The sequence below is a fragment of the Gossypium arboreum genome, chromosome 2 (assembly GCF_025698485.1).
Source record: "Gossypium arboreum isolate Shixiya-1 chromosome 2, ASM2569848v2, whole genome shotgun sequence".
NCBI classification, from domain to species: Eukaryota; Viridiplantae; Streptophyta; class Magnoliopsida; order Malvales; family Malvaceae; genus Gossypium; species Gossypium arboreum.
The window spans coordinates 67,664,116-67,670,115 of NC_069071.1; the positions used below are offsets into that span (position 1 = coordinate 67,664,116).

Sequence of the window (6,000 nt, forward strand, 5' to 3'; positions counted from 1 at the left end):
ATGAACCAAAAATGAAACTTTAAGCCTAACGAATATTCTATTTGATCCTTTAATTTTTTGGTCCTTGCACGGATTTAGATGTCCAACCATTGTTATTGAAGGATTAGGTAGATACATTACAGTGGTTTCAAAAGATAAAAAAATGAGTGCACTACGAATTTGTAAGTATAAGAATTTTGAGCTTGTAGAAAATAAGGCAAAATGTCAATCGAGAAAATCTCGATAAAAAAGAAAAGGCAAAGTGATTTGGGAAAAAATACCCTCACATTTTTCAGAAAAAATATAATATGAGCTCAGAAGATTGTACTCATGAATATTATACGATGCCTTAGTAAATGGAGAAATAAGGAAGGTGAGAGAAATGGATATAAGGTGGTGAGGATATAAGTGGATATCTTAGGTTTAATTTATGAAAAATAAGCATTTTTACGCAATTTTAAGTAATGCCATGACCTAATGGGCCACTATAGGCCTAGGGATGATTTAACGATTTCATTTAATGTGTAGGACACTATTTTTGAGCTAAGAAGATAAAGGACAACTACATCGTCGCGACACCAAGGAGTGGTGTTCAAACACCAGACTTCGAAGCCACAATATTCCCATTCGAAAGGCAGTTTCACGACATTGGTCCTATAATGTCGTGACACCGGGCGACAATCAAAAATTTTAATTATAGGTATTTTAGTCCACACAATGTAAAGTAATTAGATGTTTGGGCTGCTAATTAATCCCTATTAGGTTAGAACATAAAATCTATAAATAGACATTTTTAGCCTCATTTGAGGAGGCTTGGCCAAGTGAGCCACTTAGTTAATTTTAGGTTTTTATTTTAGTTTTTATTTTCTTTCAATTTATTCCTCTAAATAGTTTTTTGTTCATATGTAACTGGGATTCCATTTTGATCCAAGCTTTGAACTTAATAGTTTTTATTTATTTCTTTTTGGTTTCCAGTCGCAATTGGAATTATCTTTGCAACTGTTAAAGGAAATCCCGCTTTCGTGCAAAAATCGACATTGAGACGGATTTATTTTCTTATTTACTTCTTTTATTTCATTTACTATTTTGTATGTTAAATATGAGTTTAGGGGTTATTGTATATAGATCCATGAATGGCTAGTTTCCTTAGGAAGACTAACGAACGGATGTGTGACTAATTAATAGATGAATTAAGGTTTAAATCCGAGTTAGTTGATTTAAATTATGTGCGATTAAATCCTAGGAAGTAATTTAGGATAAACGAGATCAAGAGATAAGTTTATTGAGTAAAAAGTGAGGTCGAGAGATGAGCATATATTGGTCGATTAGTTAATTAGTTGGAGGCCGAGAGGTAATAACTAGTTAATTAATAGCTAACTCAATAAAATCCAAGTTCTAAAGTTAATTAGGAACACTGAAGTGAGTTAATCTTTTGTCTATTAATTGAAATTAATTTCGATTGTTATGTTGTTATCTTCATATTAGAACATTTATGTTATTTTGGTTGATCAATTTTAATTTTGATTTTTTGCAAAATGTTTTTAGATTAGTACTATTTAGACCTATTAGTGCAGAAAATTAATTTAAGTTTAATTCAACCTTTCTTAGGTACGATCCTCGAAATACTTTTCAAAGTGCTTCGTTGTAACATTCTTCTATTTACAATTTGATCCATATACTTGCGGACACCGCTGTTTAATTATATATTTATTTGTTGCAATATGTTCAGTCCGGAAGTTCGTACGTGTAGTGGCCGTCAAGTTGTTGGCGTCGTTGCTAGAGAAATTACATTTTACTATCATAAAAATATATAATTTAATTCGACCCACCCAAAAAAATTTCTAACTTCGCCCTACCCCTAAGTCGTATTTCTAGATCCACCTTTGAAAAAGGCCCTTTAACCATTAACTTTAACGGTTTACGCGCCTTATTTTTTTGCAGTTAAAGTTACCACATGTCACAAGTACGACGTGACATGTGACAAAAATTGATAAAAATAAAAATAATAAAATTTATAAAAATAATTAAATTTTAATAAAAAATATAAAATTGTAAAACAATTATTAAAACTTGTAAAATTTTATAAAATCATAAAAATTATAAAATATATAGAAATATAGAAACAATTTATAAATTTTATAGTCATAAGAAAATTATAAAAATATAAAGAAATATAAAATTTGTAAAAAATTATAAAATTTATCGTACCAAATAAAAGCTTTTTATAATTTGTTTATAACTTTAACGTCAGACGTTAAAGTTAATGGTCAAAGGGCATTTTTCAGTGGCAGATCCAGAAATACAACTTGGGGGGACAGGGAAGTTATAAAATTTTTTTTTGGCTGAATTAAATTATATATTTTGTGATAGTAAAAATGTAATTTCGCCATTTTAAAAGCCTATATCTTTATAATTTTTAGAGGATTAAATCAAAATTTTATCATTTTTGGTGGGTCAAAGTGCAATTTTAGCATTACTATTTAAAATTTTATAAATTGTAAAGGGCTTAAATGAAAAAAAATTTATTTTAGGGCGGGACCCTACCACCCTCTAAATACCGCCTTTTTTATGCATTTTGGTAATTTAAATACCCAATTGAGTGCAAAAAAAATGGGGGGGCTTAATTGCTTTTGTTTTTTTTGAAAAAATTTGAGGTCTTTTATATGCATTTTGGTAACTCAAGTACCCAATTGAGTGAAAAAAAAACAGAAGTTTAATTATTTTTTTTAGAAAAAGTTTGAGGGCTTTTTACACAATTAAGCCAATAAAAAAATACAAATGTGTTTAGAATAGAAACCAAACTTGAAACTCAAGGATAAAAACACTATTAATTAACCATCTATCTAAAAGAACTAATGTGTTAAAATTAGTAATTAAAAATAAAAGTAAAGCTTAAAACAACTTGAAATAAAAATACAAATCTGAGTAAGAAATGAATCATACCCGGAACTCAAAGACAAAACCACTAACATTTAATCATTTGACCAAAAGAGTTAATATGTTAAAAAATCAGAAAGCACGCCCTATAATACATGCTTTTGTTACACGTCATATGATTAAATAGTGATTCTTTAGATGTTGTTTGAATTAAAATGTCTTGCAAATGTACTTATTTATAGTGTTGAGTCTTAGTTTCATTTGATATATAATTATACCACTAATTAAGTGATTTTTTTATCTTCTTAATTAAGTGATAAATACGATAACACTAATAATGAAAAAGTTATTTATAAAATAAATATAATTAAAATTATTTTTATTAAATTTTATCACTCTTATGATATGGGTGAAAGAAAACATTTTATGTTAAAAATATTATCTTTTAAAATTTATTTAATGTATATAGGTGAAATGGTAATGAATTTATATTTTAATATTATTGAACATGTGTCCTTAGATTTATAATTTTAATTCTTTTATTTAAAGAATAAAAGTATGAAAAGATAAAAGTGCCACCATAATAATTTAATATATTATTAATAGCATAATTACAATTAATTAGGGTTAGTATTTGGCATATTGGTTATGTACATTTTTATTCCACAAACAATCTTAAAAATTGTCATGTGTATCTTTTTTAAATATTTATTTTTAAATATTATATTATACATCTATCGGCACTTGTCAACCCCTAATCTTACTTGTGAAGTCTAAAACTCCACTCAATACCAAATATTATTCCTTATAATTATAATTATATTATTTTAATATTTTTATCATATTTAATGTTTATGTTTTATTTATCTACGATTTTTTTAATTTTTAATTATATCCAATGATTTTTAGATTTAAAAATTTTGTTAATTAATACTATATATGAAACGTTATGATCTATTTTTGTACAACTTTTAAAATATACAACTAAGTTAATTAATTTCACATTAATATATTATTATGTTAATTAATATTTCTTTTTATTATCATATTCTAATTAATAATATGTTAATATATTATTTTTAATATCAATTTAGTAATATAATGAATATAATAAAATATATTTTTCATCGATTCAAAATTTCTCTAAATTTATACTTTTATATAAATATGCAGTCCCACTCTTAATATTTTTGAGACTCCAGGTAAAACAATAAATTGGGACCCTTTTAAAAAAATTATAAAATGTAATATAATAAAATAAAAACATATACTAGTAATAAAATAAAAAAATAGAGCCATTTTCTCTTTTCTTTTTATGCCTGCAATTAAGCGTCAATGAGAAGACTTAAAAGACTAAATATTTTTTTCCATGTTAAAAGTTGAAAAATTTCTTTTGCCCCCTTCCAGTCTTAGACCCTGGGTGGCCACATTCCCAAGCTACTCCAAGCCTGTAAATATATATGTTAGATAAAAATAACAATACAATTTCAATTTACAAAAATTTTAAAAAATACCAATACGGAATCTATATATTTATACTATATTTATTAAATATCATAACCACATTTAAAATATTATATACATATGTATTTAAATCAATATCATGTTATCAATAAAACTTTAACTAAATCATAAGATTAAAGTTTTATAAACTTTAAAATCTCAATTTCGAGTCTCATAATAAATAAATGTATTATGTGTGAAACCTCCTTTAAATTTATTTTAATTATAATTAAGTGGCGTCTTATGAAAACTTTGATATACCAAAAAAAATTCATGTCATGTTGATCTTACTTTTTCTTATTTTTGGGTATTTCCTTTTCTACTGTACTGTAAGTAATATTACTAGGTTTGTTGAAAGCATATCAACAGCCTGCGTATAAAGTTGGACTTTTTTGATAAAGAGTAATAAAATACTTTCAAGTCCGCTTAACAAAACCGTCGATATGTCCGAGTGGTTAAGGAGACAGACTTGAAATCTGTTGGGCTCCGCCCGCGCAGGTTCGAACCCTGCTGTCGACGTTTTGTACATTTTGTTTTGGTTTTTTTCCCGAACATACGTCCAACTCATAAAAGAGTCCCCCACTCGCTATAAATGAGGATCGGACATGGCAATTATAAGCTGTCACAAGGATAGCAACAAGAAGAAGAAATCATATATTGTAACTAGCATGCACTAAAGTTTGTTTTTTATTTTAAGGTAAATTATTTCGATAGTCATTTTAAAAGTGTTGTGATCTTATTTTATTCACTTTAAATTTTTTGTTAATTGAAGTATTGTCGTTAAGAATTTTGATTGTTTTGGTTATTCTTCGATTAAACACCAAACGAAATGCTGATTGAGATGTCATGAAAAGTGGATTCTATCGCCACATGTCTATATATTTTTATATGTCATTAAGTGGATTTCTCCAAAAATAATTAAATCATTTAATATCATTTTAAATTGTTTAATGTTTATAAAAGGACTCATACTAGTAAAATCTCAAATTTCCAGTTTGACACATGGCACTATTTTGATAGTGGGTATAGTGAATTATTGAGAAAATTGGAAAATTTTTCAAATAAAAGAATTTTATGGGATTTAATGAAAAGAACTTTATAGGTGAAAATGTGATGAAAGGACTAAATAACAAATATTGAAATGTTAAAGGACTAAAATGAAAAATTAAAAAAATGAAATTAAGAGTTTTTATTGCCTATTTGACATGAAAATAAATTGGAATATGACTCGGTAGTGTGAAAATCACTTTTAGGACTAAATTGAAAAAAAATAGAAGTAGAGGGACTAAATTGTTATTTTCCTATTGTTGTGAGAAAAGAGAAAAACTATAATTCTTGCTGCTTATGGTGTTATATTGAAGAATTATTATGAATTTTACATATGAATTTGAATTGGTCTAAGTATCAAATTTTGAGAAGAAATAGTGAAAATGAACAAAAGGGGTAAAATAATAATTTTGCTATGAAAGGGTAATTTGATCAATTCTCGAGACTTTTATGATGGAAATAATATTTAAGTGTGATATTTTATATTTGAAAATATTTTGGATTGTTGGAACCTCATATTAAAGAATTGGATCACAAAAATTGGACTTGAATAGTTGAACATGGGCCTCGGGTCCATTTGTTGGTCTTTTTATG

The 6,000-nt window shown here is 26.4% G+C and overlaps 1 non-coding gene across 1 annotated transcript; it reads left to right on the top strand.

Annotated features, from left to right (window-relative positions):
* Window positions 1–4,796: 4,796 nt before the first annotated feature.
* On the top strand, window positions 4,797–4,878 carry TRNAS-UGA (transfer RNA serine (anticodon UGA)). The gene has a single exon. It is a non-coding gene; the product is annotated as a tRNA-Ser (tRNA).
* The last annotated feature ends 1,122 nt before the right edge of the window (window positions 4,879–6,000 follow it).